The sequence below is a fragment of the Nerophis ophidion genome, linkage group LG22, assembly GCF_033978795.1.
Source record: "Nerophis ophidion isolate RoL-2023_Sa linkage group LG22, RoL_Noph_v1.0, whole genome shotgun sequence".
NCBI lineage: Eukaryota > Metazoa > Chordata > Actinopteri > Syngnathiformes > Syngnathidae > Nerophis > Nerophis ophidion.
In genome coordinates this window covers 2,122,602-2,138,196 of record NC_084632.1, presented here as the reverse complement: position 1 = coordinate 2,138,196, position 15,595 = coordinate 2,122,602, and the positions used below count along the sequence as shown (strand labels likewise).

The following is a 15,595-nucleotide window of genomic DNA, read 5'->3' as shown; positions in this document are numbered from 1 at the left end:
AGGGTCGTAGCTTAGGACTTTCTATCCATTCCTTGCTCAGAGTTCCTTAGGAATGTCCTGGAATCGCTCCTAACTTAGTGAGGAGGTGTGAGTCATCATTTCAAAAGCTGTGATTGGGTGATACCACAAAAGTAACAATACCTGGACCCGTGTTCCTAAAGAACCTGAGAATCCTCTCAGAGAGCTGTGAACTTGACCAAAACAGTCGTAGCAAAGGGTCTTAGCTTAGGACTTTCTATCCATTCCTTGCTCAGAGTTCCTTAGGAATGTTCTAGAACTTAGTGAGGAGGTGTGGGTCATCATTTCAAAAGCTGTGATTGGGTGATACTACAAAAGTAACAATACCTGGACCCGTGTTCCTAAAGATCCTGAGAATCCTCTCAGAGAGCTGCGAACTTGACCAAAACAGTCGTAGCAAAGGGTCTTAGCTTAGGACTTTCTATCCATTCCTTGCTCAGAGTTCCTTAGGAATGTTCTAGAACTTAGTGAGGAGGTGTGAGTCATCATTTCAAAAGCTGAGATCGGGTGAACCTCCAAGGGAGATAATGGTGATATTGGGCAAAGGATGGAGCCTCAAATCGATAAACTTGATCATAGAATCCTACCTCATGTATTTGTAAATCCATCCATCCATTTTCCTACCACTTGTCCCTTTTGTGGTCGCGGGGGGTGCTGAAGCCGTACTTGCCAACCCTCCCGATTTTTCAGAGAAACTCCCAAATTTCAGTACCTCTCCCGAAAATCTCCCAGGGCAACCATTCTCCTGAATTTCTCCCGATTTCTACCCGGACAACAAAATTGTGGGCGTTTCTTGAAAGCATTTCCTTTAGCGTCCTCTACAACCTGTCGTCACGTCTGCATTCCCTTCAAACCAACAGCGTGTCTGCACAGTTACATATTATATGCGGCTTTTACACACACACACACACAAGTGAATGCCACGCATACTTGGTCAACAGCCATACAGGTCACACTGAGGGTGGCCGTATAAACAACTTTAACACTGTTACAAATATGAGCCACACTGTGAGCCCACACCAAACAAGAATGACAAACACATTTCAGGAGAACATCCGCACCGTAACACAACGTAAACGCAACAGAACAAATACCCAGAAACCCTTGCAGCACTAACTCTTCCGGGACGCTACAATATACACCCCCGCTACCACAGAGCCACACATTTTCAATGGGAGACAGGTCTGGACTACAGGCAGGCCAGTATAGTGCCCACACTCCTTTACTACAAAGCCACGCTGTTGTAACACGTGGCTTGGCATTGTCTTGCTGAAATAAGCAGGGGCGTCCATGATAATATTGCATGGATGACAACAAATGTTGCTCCAAAACCCGTATGGACCATTCAGTATTAATGGTGCCTTCACAGATGTGTAAGTTACCCATGCCTTGGGCACTAATACACCCCCATACCATCACACATGCTGGCTTTTCAACTTTGTGTCAAAACAAATCCGGATGGTTATTTTCCCTCTTTGGTCACAACATCCACAGTTTCCAAAAAAATAAAATAAATGTGGACTCCTCAGCCCCCTAGAACACTTTTCTACTTTGCATCAGTCCATCTCAGATGAGCTTGGGCCCAGCAAAGCTGGCAGCGATTCTGGGTGTTGTTGAGAAACGGTTTTAGCTTTGCATAGTAGAGTTATAACTTGCACTTACAGACGTAGCGACGAACTGTAGTTAATGATTGTGTTTTTCCGAAGTGTTCTTGAGCCCATTTCGTGATATCCTTTACACACTGATGTCGGTTTAGGATGCAGTACCGCCTGAGGGATCAAAGGTCGGTAATATCATCGCTTACGTGCAGTGATTTCTCCAGATTCTCTGAAACTTTTGATGATATTACAGACCGAGGATGGTGAAATCCCTAAATTCCTTGCAATAGCTCGTTGAGAAATGTTGTTCTAAAACTGTTCGACAATTTACTTACAAGTGGTGAACCTCACCCCATCCTTGTTTGTGAATGACTTAGCATTTCATCATGGAAGCTGCTTTTATAGCCAACCATGGCACCCACCTGTTCCCAATTAGCCTGCACACCTGTGGGATGTTCCAAATAAGTGTTTGATGAGCATTCCTCAACATTCTCAGTCGTTTTTGCCACTTGTGCCAGCTTTTTTGAAACATGTTGCAGGCATCAAATCCTAAATGAGCTAATATTTGCTAAACATAATCAAATGTACCAGTTTGAACATGAAGTATCTTGTCTTTGCAGTCTATTCAATTGAATATAAGTTGAAAGGGATTTGCAAATCATTGTATTCTGTTTTTATTTACCATTTACCCAACATGCCAACTTCACTGCTTTTGGGGTTTCTACATCATTATTACTGTTACTGAGGTAAATAAATCACTTAGTGTTGCAGACATGTCCCCAGAGCCGTGACCTGACATTCGATGACTGTGGGAATGTTCAAGTTATCTTCAGGCAGTCGTCCTCATAAATCTCATCAGGACACCAAACACAAGTTCCAGCATCATCACTTTGCCCAATGCAGATTCTTGATTCTTCACTAAATTTGACTTTATTCCAGTCATCCAGAGTCCAACATTGATTTTTCCATAGCCCATTCTTACTTTGTTTTATCCTGTTTAATTAATGACGGCTGTCGTTCATCTTTTCTGTATCTAAATCCCTTTTTCTTCAAGCTGTTTCTTCCAGTTCGGTCAGACGGTGACTGCAATTTCCGCCCATTTGTTCTTCATTTGTTTGTGCAGCCTTCTGAGACACTTGTGATTTAAGGCTATATAAATAAACATTAAATGATTGTTTTTCTGTGCATTTTCTGTTTTCAAGACTTATTGCTTAAAGTTGTCCTTGGTCCATCAGTATGTTTGCCTTTTACAACCTTCCCATTTCGTTTGTACTCGATCCGTAATTTCAACTGTCAGGTTCAAACACTGATGATATCTATTAAACAGACAAGAAGCAAGGAATTAATCAATCAATCAATCAATGTTTATTTATATAGCCCTAAATCACAAATGTCTCAATGGACTGTGCAAACCGAACGGAGACATAATTCCATTTAGCTCATTGAGGAGAAACATCCGGGCTGTACTCTTCGTACAGTCCTCCACCACGCTCTGACAAAAAGTTGCACGCCTCTTTTTTTTTAACTTTCCCTGTTTACGTGGAAACAGCTGTTTCTAAAAGAAAGGGGGTCGTAAACAGCCGTCGCCTTTCGTTACAAAACAGTTCAAAGGAAAGTTCCTGCTGCCTCTGCGCTTCGTAGATCTCGGGTCGGGAGAAAATCTTCCAGTGGATTACAATACATCAAAGAAACCGACAACTTCATGTCGCTTCCTATCCTACACAGTGGAGTTTTACAAGGCTTTTGATTAGTAAGATCAAAGACAGCTTTTTTCTGCTCGCCGGGAAGTCATCGAAACACAAAGTTTTATGATAACTTAGATACAATTATTCTGACATAAATACTGCGAACAATCAACATCTTCAGCAACATTTTGTAATGATTTAACTTCTTAAAGAAGTGTCAGAACCCTGTACTTTAATTCCAATGACACCTCATGTTGGAGCCATGATTCATGTCAATCCACCTGGTGCAACAGCTCCCCAAGGTGTGAACACTTTTTTTGACTCCAGTCTAATGAACAGATGATGCAGGTGTTAGCTTGGAAATTAAACTCACCGGGATGATTCTATCATTTCCTCCCCAGGATTGAGTGTTAACATCCTTCGTTTCTCTCTCCGAGGTCTAAAAATAAAAGTGTTACTGACTACCACGATTGATATTCTTGATTCAGTTTTGTGTTTTCAAAGCCAGAAAAACGCCATTTTAAACGACTATAATGATCCCCCCCCCCCCCCCCCCTACAAAACAAATGGATTGTACCATGTTGGTTCAAATGAGAAAGATAAACAATGCCTAGCTCTCAGAATATTCAAAAAATGTACCATATCTCCCTCTTTAAAAGGAGCTATTTCTTTCCCTACGCTCTGAAACCTGCAGCTTTTAAAAGGGTGCGGCTAATATATGGATTTTTCTCCAGTAACGGCCACAATGTATTGTATTCAACAAATAGTTTTCATAAAACACAGACAAATAAACTTGTTGACATTATATTATAGTTTATTACATCCACATATAATTTATTGCAATAATATTTGGGTAGCTACTTGTTATTCATACCTTTATAACAGGGGGACGGGGGGCGTGGTTTGCGGGCCTGCCTCAAAGCAGGGTGTGTAAGGACCGGCCTCAATGTACAGCTGGCAGGTGATTGGATTACCCAGCTGGGCCTATTCCTTCAATCACCTGTCATGTTTTTTAGAAGCAGCTGGGCCGAAACATTGGGGTTGGGAGCGGGAGTTCGCTTCACACTCGGCTGCGAACCGATCCAGTGAGAGCTGAAGATCCCAGCAAGATGAAGCCATCAGGGACCGTATCATCCGCAAAAAGCAGAGACCTAATCCTGCAGCCACCAAACCGGATCCCCTCAACGCCTTGACTGTGCCGAGGAATTCTGTCCATAAAAGTCATGAACACTCATCCATCCATCCATTTTTTCTACCGCTTGTACCGTCCAGCTTATCTCAACTGCATTCTGGCGGAAGGCGGGGAACACCCTGGACAAGTCGCCACCTCATTGCAGTGCCATCACATTTAGACAAGGACTATTTAGTGTTGCCAATCAACCTATCCCCAGGTGCATGTCTTTGGAGGTGGGAGGGGCCTATCCCCAGGTGCATGTCTTTGGAGGTGGGAGGGGCCTATCCCCAGGTGCATGTCTTTGGAGGTGGGAGGGGCCTATCCCCAGGTGCATGTCTTTGGAGGTGGGAGGGGCCTATCCCCAGGTGCATGTCTTTGGAGGTGAGAGGGGCCTATCCCCAGGTGCATGTCTTTGGAGGTGGGAGGGGCCTAACCCCAGGTGCAGGTCTTTGGAGCTGGGAGGGGCCTTTCCCCAGGTGCGTGTCTTTGGAGGTGGGAGGGGCCTTTCCCCAGGTGCATGTCTTTGGAGGTGGGAGGGGCCTATCCCCAGGTGTGTGTCTTTGGAGGTGGGAGGGGCCTAACCCCAGGTGCATGTCTTTGGAGGTGGGAGGAGCCTTTCCCCAGGTGCATGTCTTTGGGGGTGGGAGGGGCCTATCCCCAGGTGCATGCTTTTGGAGGTGGGAGGGGCCTATCCCCAGGGGCATGTCTTTGGAGGTGGGAGGAAGCCGGAGTACCCGGAGGGAACCCACGCAGTCACGGGGAGAACATGCCAACTCCACACAGAAAAGATCCGGAGCCTGGGATTGAACTCAGGACCTTCGTATTGTGAGGCACATGCACTAACCCCTGTTCCACCGTGCTGCCCATTTCTGGTTATAATTTATGAATATGTTTTCTTCCCCAATTTAGTGGGTGTGGCTTCTATCCATAATCACCTCCAGCATAATAAATCCACAAGTGTCCCGCAGATGATCCCACGTTGCATAAGAAGAAAGTGAGGGATGACGACAACAACAACAACAACATTCTTCTCTTTTTTGATGACGGCCACTTCCTGCAGACGCCACGGAGAAATGCGGAGCGGGGGAATATGCAAATGTGTTTTTTTTTCCTTATATGAAAGTCAAATGAATGACGGCGGTAATATTGCGCAGAGGTAAATGAATCTTATTGATGGAGCATATCAAATTACCATCCAAGTCTGGGTGCTGAAAGTTAACTGGGTGCTACTGAAATCCTATTACAGGCTGGCTACACCCCCCCCCCCCCAACCCCCCTTTCCTGTCCCTCCTCCCCCCCCTCCGCCTAGCATCAGAGGAACGTGTGGAAGGGGGGGGGGGGGGGGGGGGGGTATTGCGGATTGTGGCAGGCTGATTCAGACCTGGCTAAAATGACATCTAACTGATGTTGGAGACTGGCAGCGGGCTCCTGTTGCAGCGAGATAAGAGCATGGCTGCTGGCATTTCAATTACACTTTACTGCCCCGCACATCTGTCGCCAGAGCTTCTTTCAGCCTTTCTCCGCCTCGGGCTAACGCGGCATTACTTTGACTTTCCACCGGCTTTTCTTTGAATGCCGTCGCCGTTCTTTATCCGCGGCAAATTCAGATTGTCTTCCCACTTTTCGCCGGGGCTCTTTGCCCGCCGTTTGGTAATCTATTTATTCGGCCTGTCGAGAGCCGGGGGGGGCCGGGCGGGCGATGGACCCCGGAAGGCCCGGCGAGAGGAGAGAGAGGAAAAAAAATAAATAATAAGGGACGGCAGAGTAATATGTAAAGAAATGGCGGGAGACAAAGAGACGGCGGGAAAATGATTCAAGCGAGATGCACGCAGAGGGAAGAAAAAAAAAAAGCAATTTGGACGGAGAGGAAAATGAAGCGGGAGGAGATGACGACGCCAGAAGACAACGGCCTTTAACGAGTCACATGACAAGTCTGGATTTGTTCTTCCAGTCTGGTTTAAAACTGATTGAACACTTTAATAATCAAACACTAATGGTGAGCAGATCGATATCGAACACACCAGACCTGTATGCTCTGATATCGAAATGTATTTGAAATAACTGTGCTAGCGTTTGGTACCGGTACCAACATGTATTTCGATACTTTTCGGTACTTTTCTAAATAAAGGGGACCACAAAAAATATTAGCTTTATTTTAATCAATCAATCAATCAATCAATGTTTATTTATATAGCCCTAAATCACAAATGTCTCAAAGGACTGTACAAACCTTTACGACTACAACATCCTCGGAAGAACCCACAAATACAAAAAAAAAAAAAAGTAAAAAAAAAAAAAAGCAATTTGGACGGAGAGGAAAATGAAGCGTGAGGAGATGACGACGCCAGAAGACGAGAGCCTTTAACGAGTCACATGACTAGTCTGGATTTGTTCTTGCGGTCTCATTTAAAACTGATTGAACATTTTAATAATCAAACACTAATGATGTTCTGATCGATATCGAACACACCAGCCCTGTATGCTCTGATATTGAATTTTATTTGAAATAACTGTGCTAGCGTTGTTTGGTACCGGTACCAACATGTATTTCTATACTTTTCGGTACTTTTCTAAATAAAAAGGGGACCACAAAAAATGTTATTATTAGCTTTATTTTAATAATAAAAAAAAAAAAAAAGCAATTTGGACATAGAGGAAAATAAAACGGGTGGAGATGACGACGACAGAAGACGAGGTCTTTAACGAGTCACATGACAGGTCTGGATTTGTTCCTCTGGTCTCGTTTAAAACTGATTGAACATTTTAATAATCAAACACTAATGATGTTCTGATCGATATCGAACACACCAGACCTGTATGCTCTGATATCGAAATTTATTGGAAATAACTGTGCTAGCGTTGTTTGGTACCGGTACCAACATGTATTTCGATACTTTTCGGTACTTTTTTTTAAATAAAAGGGCACCACAAAAAAATGTTATTATTAGCTTTATTTTAATCAAAAAAACAAAAAAAAAAGCAATTTGGACATAGAGGAAAATGAAACGGGAGGAGATGACGACGCCAGAAGACGAGGGCCTTTAACGAGTCACATGACAAGTCTGGATTTGTTCTTCCGGTCTCGTTTAAAACTGATTGAACACTTTAATAATCAAACACTAATGATGTTCTGATCGATATCGAACACACCAGACCTGTATGCTATGATATCGAAATTTATTTGAAATAATTGTGCTAGCGTTGTTTGGTACCGGTACCAACATGTATTTCTATACTTTTCGGTACTTTTCTAAATAAAGAGGACCACAAAAAAAATGTTATTATTAGCTTTATTTTAATTAAAAAAAAAAAAAAAAGCAATTTGGACGTAGAGGAAAATGAAGCGGGAGGAGATGATGACACCAGAAGACGAGGGTCTTTAACGAGTCACATGACAGGTCTGGATTTGTTCTTCTGGTCTCGTTTAAAACTGATTGAACATTTTAATAATCAAACACTAATGATGTGCAGATTGATATCGAACACACCAGACCTGTATGCTCTTATAGAGAGTTATTTGAAATAACTGGATACTGTTCATCACTGTGCTAGTGTTGTTTGGTACCGGTACCAACATGTATTTTGGTACTTGGTGCAAAGCGATTGGAACGGACATGGCGTGAAGGTAAGGACATCTTTTAATTACCGTATTTCCTTGAATTGTTGCCAGGTATATAGTATGCGCCTGCCTAGAATTATTGCCGGATCAAACTTATTTCGCAAAATAATTAGCATCTGCCGAGAATTTCCACCGGGTCAAACTCGTCACGTCACGAGTGACACTTCACCTGTCATCATTTTCAAAATGGAGGAGGCTGATTTCAATCATTTGAAATGGCATAAAGGGAAGAAGATTAAGAGCTATTCAGTAGGATTTAATGTCCAAGCTATTGAATATGCTAAAAAGAACAGTAAGCAGCTATGTTTTATTAATATACCGTAGCTGCGTGTGTCAAATATGAGTCATTAAATGACTCCCGCCTCCTGGTGGTAGAGGGCGCTAGTGATCCTTCTTGCGACTACTCGGCTGCAGAAGAAGTGACAACAAGCAGCGACCGTTTATTTTTTCCTCTCGCTTGCACTTTTAACATGGAGGATTACATATCTAAAATAAAACAGCTTTCTAAACTGGACTTTCAATCGAAGCAGGAGGTAATAAAGGAAGATCTCCATCGAGACAGAGAGACTTTTAAAACTGAAGAAAGATAAGGAAGACTTCTATAAACAAGTTATCGATGCTTTTGATCAGAAGGAGCTGCACATGGACTTCATTTATAAGTAAAGGTAAGACCATAATAACGTTTTTTAAATTAAATGTGCTTTTCAAGATGGTATCCTTACATCACGCTCAAATTTATAAGCGCAGGCCTAAATTTACCGCATGCCTTTGGTAAGCACCGGAGTGAGAAGAGCTTTTAAATTAAATAGCGCATGCTTGCCTTTATCGCATGCCTTTGGTAAACGCCGGAATGAGAGAAGGTTTTAAATGAATTAGCACCCCGGCGGCAATTCAAGGAAATACGGTAATAACTCAAAAAAGGAACAAACTAAAGGCGCTCACGACGGAGGTCAAAACTTGGCTATGAAAACAAAACTATGGTCATAAAACAAAAACTTGCACTATAACATGAATAACGAGAAAGTTACTTGGAACAAGACAGGAACAGGGATCATCGGCATGGATAACAAGGTTGTGTCGAGGGTGATTGAGGGAGATTTCGCCAGGCTGACTGCCTGCCTGGCAACTGCATGCTCAAATGGTGACATGGTGATTGAATCAGGTGCGTGAGTTGTGAGAACAGGTGAACTGATTGGTAGTCGTGGAAACAAAAACAAACCAGGGTGCGCAAAAACAGGAACTAAAGGATTTAAAGCTGCAAGCAGCGTTGGTTGGGTCCGCCTTTGGCTGCTGCCGCCGCTACTCAAGCCCTGATCTAAGTCAAACCAACATAGAGGTTTTTATTTCATGTATCTACGACATTTCGAACAGAAGTTACACACAGTTTTGTCTGGGTTTTTTCTTAGGGGGCATTAGAGCGCAATTTGTATTTGTAGGGTTTGGTTTTTTATTACATGGCAATTTTCGCCAGTCCTGATGTGTGTGTAAAATTTGGTGAGTTTTGAAGCATGTTAAGGGGGTCAAATTAGAGATCGGCGTTTCTGGATGTTGTTGATAAATGGCTTTCGCTTTGCATAGTAGAGCTTTAACTTACACTTTGAAGCATTTTAAGGGGGTCAAATTACAGCTCAAAGAGGCAAAAATGACATTTTTTTAGGAAACTTTGCGCAGGGGTTCTTTGAAGGCGCGTAAAATCAAAACCGGAGCAGTAATCAAAACTTTGTTGGATAGTTTTAATCAAAAGGGTTCAATCTTTCTCCTGTGCGAGTTTGAAGCCCAAACGACAAACGCACTGGGAGGAGTTTCGATTTGAAAAAGGTGACGGGTTTTCACAAAACTTTTATTTTGAAGGGGCAATTTTTAACTTCCTGTTGATTTTTGCCGAAGGATGTCAATTATATAAATGTAGGTCTAAGTGAGACCTACATAGAAGTTTTTGTTTCATGTCTTTGTGGCATTCCTACCGGAAGTTACAAGCAGTTTTGTCTGTGTTTTCTTCCTGGAAGCAGTTTTTTCTCTGTTTTATTCAAAGGAATTAAAAAACTAAACAGAACACGATCACAAAGACATGACAGAATACAACTAACATGAAGGAGAGTATGACCATAAACGTTCCCGGAATCGCCGTTTTACAAAGAAAGTTCAGGAGAAATGAAAAAAAAAAACAGGCATTGATTTTACACGGGCGAAAATTCTGTACGGGCGACAGTGACAAATGGTTGCATATCAATAAAATGCTTGCTTAGCAATACTGCTTTTCTTTCTTCTGCATATTCAATAGTTGTGTTGCACATGAGTAAACAAACATCATCGTGCACATGTCAATGTCACACTTCCACCACTTCTGACTCCTCCTACTCAATGCAGTACAACTGCGACAACACAACCGATACTGCGCACGCGCACGCGCACGCGCACACGCACGCGCACGCGCACACGCACACGCACACGCACACGCGCACGCGCACGCACACGCGCACGCGCACGCGCACGCGCACGCGCACACACACACACACACACACACACACACACACACACACACACACACACACACACACACACACACACACACACACACACACACACACACACACACACACACACACACACACACACACACACACACACACACACACACACACACACACACACACACACACACACACACACACACACACACACACACACACACACACACACACACACACACACACACACACACACGACTGTTCTCCAGATTGTTAAAGTGTACATGCTTCCAAGACCAGTGTACGGCTGTGTTGGGTCTATGTGTGTGTTCTTGTAGTTCTGACCTTCTTGAGACACCAACAAGGAAAAGTACTGTCCATGTGAGGACCGGGGAACAAGTTAGGACATAAATCATGGTCCCGATCCAGAAAGACATTGCATCCAATAGAGAATGTCTCATTTGCAGCACTGGTGGTGAAATCTATCCCCAACAAGTAGAGATTTTTCAATTGGTCAACATATGAAAAAACAAGTGTGTGTAAGAAATTGAAATGAGCCCCCTTTGGCCAAAATTAATAACAAAAACATTAATAAATATGTATCTCGATACTTTTAATAACGAAGTAAATAATGAAGATTGTAAAACAATTACCAACAAAAAAATATATATGTCGATTTCTTTCTCCAAAAATTTGGAACAATTTCTCACATTCTTTCTGCTTATGTAATTTTCTCCTAAAATACTTTATGTAAAATTATTACTTTAAGGTAAAATTATTTTTTTGAAAATAACGGTGACATTTTTCATAAAAAATCCAGACTTATCACAATATTACCAATTTGTTGTTGTTCTTGTAAAACAATTTTTTTTTTGAGTAAAATTATGACTTTTGTCAGAATTTTGCCAAGTGAAAATCCGATTATTATAAAATTGCCAACATTTTTAGGTTGTCTTATAAAATTCTGATTTGTCAAGTAAAATTAAGACTTTTCACAAAATTGCCAATATTTTAAGCTTTTCTTGCAAGATCGCGACTGTCAGAGTAAAGTTCCAACTTTTATCATAATATTACACAAATTTGTAGTTTTTTTTTCCAGTTTTCTTGTAAAATGTTGACTGGCGTTGAGTAAAATGACGACTTTTATCATAATGCTGATAAAATTCAAAGTTTTTCTTGTGAAATAGCGACCTTTTTCTTGTGAATTTCAAACTCATTTTTCACAGCAAGCTTTTTAAAATTGGCATAGCATGTATATATTATTAATGTTGTAAATACACATCTTTATGAACCTAGAAAGGCTGGTCCGAAAGAGTTAGGCATTTTTTTGGAGGTCTCAAGAAGGTAACAAATACATGAATGTGTGTGTTTGTATTTCTACCCTTCTAGAGACACCCACAAGGAAAAGTACTGTCCTTATGAGGACCGTTGAACAAGTTAGGACATAAATCATGGTCCCGATACGGAAAACCATTGCATATATTAGACAATGTCTCATTTGCACCCCCTGGTGGTGAAATCTATCATAACGAGGGTGGTCCACAAAAAGTAGGTTTTAAAAGTGTTCCCCGTCTAGTCAACATATGAAATAACAAGTGTGTGTAAACATTTGAAGTGCTCCCCATCTGGCCATCACATGTAATAACATATTGAAATGTGCCCCCTTTGTCCAAAATGTATTAAAATAAATTAAATATTCTGTAAAAATGAAGTAAATATTGAAGATTAAAAAACAATTACCAACATTTTTTTTTTAACTAAAACCAGTCTTTTTCCTCACAATGTGTAGACTTTTTTCTTATAAATTTGGGAACAATTTCTCGCACTTCTTCTGTAATTTTCTCGAAAAAATATTACTTTTTTGTGTCAAATTATTAATTTTTCATGCAAAACGGTGTCATAAAAAAAAAATCACTTTTATCACAATAAGGCCAATTTTGTAAAACAGTAAAATTTTTGGAGTAAAATTATGACTTGTCCGAATCTTTGCCAAGTGAAATTTTGATTAGTGTTATAATATTACAAACATTTTTAAGTTTTCTTATAAAATTGTGACTTTTGTCTGGTAAAATTACGACTCTTTTCAGAAAATTGCCAACATTTTAAGCTTTTCTTTTAATATTGCGACTGTTATTGAGTACAATTCCCTCTTTTGTCATACTGTTAAACAACTGTTCAGTTTTTCTTGTAAAATTTGACTTTCGTTGAGTATAATGACATTTATCATAATACTGCCAACATTCTAAGTTGTTCTTGTGAAATTGTGACCTTTTTCTTGTAAAATTCCAACTCATTTTTTCACAACAAGCTTTTTTTATATTTGCATATATGCATATATTAATAATGTTGTAAATACACATCTTTATATACCTAGAAAGGCTGGTCTTCAAAGAGGGAGACATTTTTCAGAGGTCCCAAGAAGGTAACAAATACACGAATGTGTGTTTGTGTGTTCTTGTATTTCTACCCTTCTAGAGACACCCACAAGGAAAAGTACTGTCCTTATGAGGACCGTTGAACAAGTTAGGACATAAATCATGGTCCCGATACGGAAAACCATTGCATATATTAGACAATGTCTCATTTGCACCCCCTGGTGGTGAAATCTATCATAACGAGGGTGGTCCCCAAAAAGTAGGTTTTAAAAGTGTTCCCCTCTAGTCAACATATGAAATAACAAGTGTGTGTAAACATTTGAAGTGCTCCCCATCTGGCCAACAAATGTAATAACATATTGAAATGTGCCCCCTTTGTCCAAAATGTATCAAAATAAATTAAATATTCTGTAAAAATGAAGTAAATATTGAAGATTAAAAACCAATTACCAACATTTTTTTTTAACTAAAACCAGTCTTTTTCCTCACAATGTGTAGATTTTTTTCTTATAAATTTGGGAACAATTTCTCGCACTTTCTGCTTCTGTAATTTTCTTGAAAAAATATTACTTTTTTGTGTAAAATTATTAATTTTTCATGCAAAACGGTGTCATAAAAAAAATCACTTTTATCACAATAAGGCTAATTTTGTAAAACAGTAAAATTTTTGGAGTAAAATTATGACTTGTCCGAATCTTTGCCAAGTGAAATTTCGATTAGTGTTATAATATTACAAACATTTTTAAGTTTTCTTATAAAATTGTGACTTTTGTCTGGTAAAATTACGACTCTTTTCAGAAAATTGACAAAATTTTAAGCTTTTCTTTTAATTTTGCGATTGTTATTGAGTACAATTCCCTCTTTTGTCATTTTGTTAAACAACTGTTCAGTTTTTCTTGTAAAATTTTGACTTTCGTTGAGTATAATGACATTTATCATAATACTGCCAACATTCTAAGTTGTTCTTGTGAAATTGTGACCTTTTTCTTGTAAAATTCCAACTCATTTTTTCACAACACGCTTTTTTTATATTTGCATATATGCATATATTATTATTGTTGTAAATACACATCTTTATATACCTAGAAAGGCTGGTCTTCAAAGAGGGAGACATTTTTCAGAGGTCTCAAGAAGGTAACAAAGACACGGACGTGGGTGTGTGCATGAGTGTGTGTGTGTGTGTGTTCTTGTATTTTTACCCTTCTAGAGGCACCCACAAGGAAAAGCACTGTCCTTATGAGGACCGTTGAACAAGTTAGGACATAAATCATAGTCCCGATACGGAAAACCATTGCATATATTAGACAATGACATTTGACACCCCCTGGTGGTGAAATCTATCATAATGAGGGTGGTCCCCAAAAAGTAGGTTTTAAAAGTGTTCCCCCTCTAGTCAACATATGAAATAACAAGTGCGTGTAAACATTTGAAGTGCTCCAAATCTGGCCAACAAATGTAATAACATATTGAAATGTGGCCCCTTTGTCCAAAATTAATTAAAATGGATGGAAATATACTGTAAAAAAGAAGAAAATTTTGAACCAATTACCAACATGATTTATTTATTAATTTTTTTTAGCTAAAAACAGTCTTTTTCCTCACAATGTGTAGAATTTTTTCTTATAAATTTGGGAATAATTTCTCGCACTTTCGTCTTCTGTAATTTTCTCGAAAAAATATTACTTTTTAATGTAAAAATATTATTTTTTTATGCAAAACGGTGACATTTGTCATAAGAAAAAAAAATTAAAAATCAGACTTTTATCACAATAAGGCCAATTTTGTAAAACTGTACAATTTTTGGAGTAAAATTATGACTTGTCCAGAGGAAATTTCGATTAGTATAATATTAAAACATTTTTTAAGTTTTGTTATAAAATTGTGACTTTTGTTTGGTAAAAATACGACTCTTTTCAGAAAATTGCGAAAATGTTAAGCTTTTCTTTTAATAGTGCGACTGTTATTGAGTACAATTCCCTCTTTTGTCATACTGTTAAACAACTGTTCAGTTTTTCTTGTAAAATGTTGACCTTCGTTGAGTATAATGACATTTATCATAATACTGCCAAAATTCTAAGTTGTACTTGTAAAATTTTGACCTTTTTCTTGTAAAATTCCAACTCATTTTTTCACAACAAGCTTTTTTTATATTTGCATATATGCATATATTATTAATGTTGTAAATACACATCTTTATATACCTAGAAAGGGTGGTCTTCAAAGAGGGAGACATTTTTCGTAGGTCTCAAGAAGGAAACAAAGACACGGACGTGTGCATGTGTGTGCATGTGTGTGTGTGCATGTGTGTGCATGTGTGTGTGTGTGTGTGTGTGCGTGTGTGTGTGTGTGTGTGTGTGTACGCACATGTGCAACCCTGCAAGATTTAATTAAGCGGGGGCCAGCTAGAAGAGATTAACGTCCATGTTGTCTGAGCTGTCTTGTCGTGCAGGTGTGTCATAGCCTCTGCCCCCCCCCCCCCCCCCCCCCCATCACTGCCGGACTGGAACAGGTGTGTGTGTGTATGCCACGTGTTGTATCGATGTTGTCGTGACAAATACAACTTGTGTACAAGCAGGAACATTGCATTGTGTTGCGTAACGATGGTATTTATTGTGTATGGTTAAAAAGTAACTGAAAAGGTGGAGCTTGTCCCTTCAG

At 39.8% G+C, this 15,595-nt stretch overlaps 1 protein-coding gene across 3 annotated transcripts in view; it reads right to left on the bottom strand.

The window, feature by feature from the left end:
* agbl4 (AGBL carboxypeptidase 4) overlaps positions 1 to 15,595 on the bottom strand; it is an 861,886-nt gene that overhangs the window by 481,942 nt on the left and 364,349 nt on the right. The gene's annotated exons all lie outside the window — the stretch shown is intronic.